Here is a 3151-nt window from a genome sequence, read left to right on the forward strand (position 1 = left end):
CCGTCCCTGTCTCCGCCCCGGCAGAGAACGCCCGCTAGACCCCGCAGGGCTCGACCCTGCAGACATGGGGGGAATAAGGCAAAGTCTGCCCTCAATACGGATGCGGATTCTTCCCGTGTGTAGTGAGGTTAATGCCGATGCTTGATTCTCAGTGTTTATGGAGGACTGAAAGTATTGCAAGGGGAAGATTTTGTAAATGGAACGTAGATAAGTTACTTGCTATTTCAGTGGCGAGCAACAGAAAATAAGGAGTAAAAATAATTTAATATTAGTTTGTTTCCACATGTAAAAAATGGCTTTTTTTAAACTTTAAACATTTAGTTGATATGATTGAATTCTTGTTAGAAAGATATTTAATCTTAATAAATTCGTGGTTAAAATGGTATAAGTAAAAAGATGCACATTGGGTCAAATATCAGGTGTGATATTCCTGTGACCCTCTTCACATCCCTCACTCACCTCTTCCTCTCTTATCTTTGAATCGAGGTTAATATTAAGTGTTTGCCGCATGTTCTCACTCATAGGCGGGTGTTGGACAATGAGAACACATGGACACAGGGAGGGGAGCACTACACACTGGGGTCAGTTGGGGGGAAATAGGGGGGGGACGGTGGGGGGTGGGAAGCTGGGGAGAGATAGCAAGGGGAGAAATGCCAGATGTAGGTGATGGTGAGGAAGGCAGCAAATCACACTGCCACGTGTGTTCCTATGCAACAATTTTGCACGTTCTTCACATGTACCCCAAAACCTAAAATGCAATAAAATAAATGGGAAAAAATAAAAATAAAAAATAAAAATGAAAATAAAAAACAAACAAACAAAAATATTAAGTGTCTGTTAGCGGTTTTACCACAGAAAGCCCTTTATAGAAAATAAATGATGGGCAGTGATAGTAAAAGTGATTTCAAATATAACTATGACAACAGTGTCAATAATTCAGACTATTGTAAATTATATATTTTGATATCAGTTTAATATGCTGTGTCCTATATTGAAAACCAAAGTACACTGAATAAAAAGAAAACTAAGAAAGCAAATGTTTTGCTATTTTTCAGTTACTATGACAGGAATTATCATAGGTTGCACAATAATCAAGGATGAACTGATTCCATGCGTAGGAATCAAGAGACTGCAATTAAGTTTGTTTCAATTTTTTTGAATATTTGAATATTTTGTTATCACAAGAAGAGAGAATAAAGTACAATAAGATATTTTGAGAGAAAGACAACATTTACATAGATTTATTACAGTGTATTTCTATAATTGTTCTATTTTATTATTATTTTTTAATTTCTTACTGGCCTAATTTATAAATTCAATGTTATGAGTATGGATGGATCCAATGAAATAGTGTATATAAGATTCAGTGTTATTCTTAGTCTCAGGCATCCACGAGGGGTCTTGGACTGCATCGATTGCGGATGAGGGGGAGCTATTGTACTTCACTTTCTCTTGTGTCTCCCTTCAGGAAGGATCGTAGGAATGCCCCATGGAAGATTACAATCAAATATCAGCTGATTTCATCTTGTTGGGGTTCTTCCCACCATCCAGAATTGGCCTTTATCTCCTCATTCTCATTGTTCTCATTTTCCTAATGGCTCTAATTGGCAATGTGTCCATGATTCTTCTCGTCTCTTCATCTTGGACACACATCTCCACACACCAATGTATATCTTACTTAGTCAGCTCTTCCTCGTTGACCTAAATTACATCTCCACTATTGTCCCCAAGACGTTTTCTGATTTTCTGCTTGGAAACAAGTCTATCTGCTTCTCTGCGGGTGGGATTTAGAGTTTCTTCTTTTTGATTTTAGCAGGTGCAGAAGTGCTGCTCCTGACATGAATGGCTTATGATCTTTATGTGGCCATTTGCATTCCTCTCAAGTATTCCAACCATATGAGCAAAAGAGGGTATGATGATAAGGCTTATCTACACTTGCGCTCACGCTTTATATATGCTCCACATCCCTGTTGTTCAGCCAGGGCCATCAATCACTTCCTCTGTGATGTCCCAGCCATGGTGACTCTGGCCTGCATGGACACCTGGGTCTATGAGGGCACAGTGTTTTTGAGCACTGCCATCTTTCTCGTGTTTCCCTTCATTGGTATTGCATGCTCCTATGGTCGGGTTCTCCTTGCTGTCTACTGCATGCACTCTGCAGAGGGGAAAAAGAAGGCCTATGTGACCTGCAGCTCCCACCTCACTGTAGCAACTTTCTACTATGTGCCTTTTGTCTACACCTATCTACATCCAAGATCCCTGCGATCTCCAACAGAGGACAAGGTTCTGGCTGCCTTCTACACCATCCTCACCCCAGCGCTCAACCCCGTGATCTACAGCCTGAGAAACAAGGAGGTGATAGAGGCGCTGACACGAGTGAGTCGGAGAAACTTCTCTACGAAAACGTAGACAAACTTTCTGCCCTAGAGTCCAAGCACTAGCTTCAAGTCAACTTAGCAGTGTACAGCAATTATGGAAAATAATATTCCATGCCCCCAGTGTGGAACAAAAATTATGCTACAGGTATTTTAAAATTTAGTTTTCACATTATAATTGCATAAGTCAAGGTATGAATTTTTTGTATGTGTTTCTTTTTATCAAAATGTAGATCATATATTTTCCAGTTAATTGTAGGCAATTGAGTTTCATTAAAGTGAAGAAATCAAAATAATAAATGTCCAAACCAATCATATCATTCAGCATAATAGTTATATCATATGTTGTTTATCTCTTATTATTATTAAGAAAAGAGAACAACAAATTATTTAAGATTTGAATATAAAATAGTATTTTATTTACTCCCAACTGGTAGGTATAGCTTCCTCGTTTTCCTAAAGTAATGATTTATTAATATGTTTACCTCAGGATAAATAAGTTTGGGGAGAAGCAATTTGTCTTTAGAAAAACAAGAGTTTCTTTATAAGAGTTTCTGCAGAAGTTACAGGCTGCTGAGTGTGGAGTAGATTACTTGAACCATTTCCCAGTCGCGTTACAACACACTCAATTTTTGCCTCCTGAGTAGCCACTGGTATTCTCATACAAGACATTCTCTCTGCACAATTTCATTTCTACTTATTTTTCTCATAAATCAACAGGTCTATAGAGCTTGGGTTGGGGTTGGCTTCTCTGCTCCACTATTTTTATACCAGCT

At 38.6% G+C, this 3151-nt stretch overlaps 1 pseudogene; it reads left to right on the forward strand.

Annotated features, from left to right (window-relative positions):
• The first annotated feature begins 865 nt into the window (after nucleotides 1–865).
• Nucleotides 866–2517, forward strand: LOC116526164 (annotated as a pseudogene).
• Nucleotides 2518–3151: the final 634 nt, after the last annotated feature.

The sequence above is a fragment of the Sapajus apella genome, unplaced genomic scaffold (assembly GCF_009761245.1).
Source record: "Sapajus apella isolate SASKATOON/1434 unplaced genomic scaffold, GSC_monkey_1.0 scaffold49, whole genome shotgun sequence".
Lineage (NCBI taxonomy): Eukaryota > Metazoa > Chordata > Mammalia > Primates > Cebidae > Sapajus > Sapajus apella.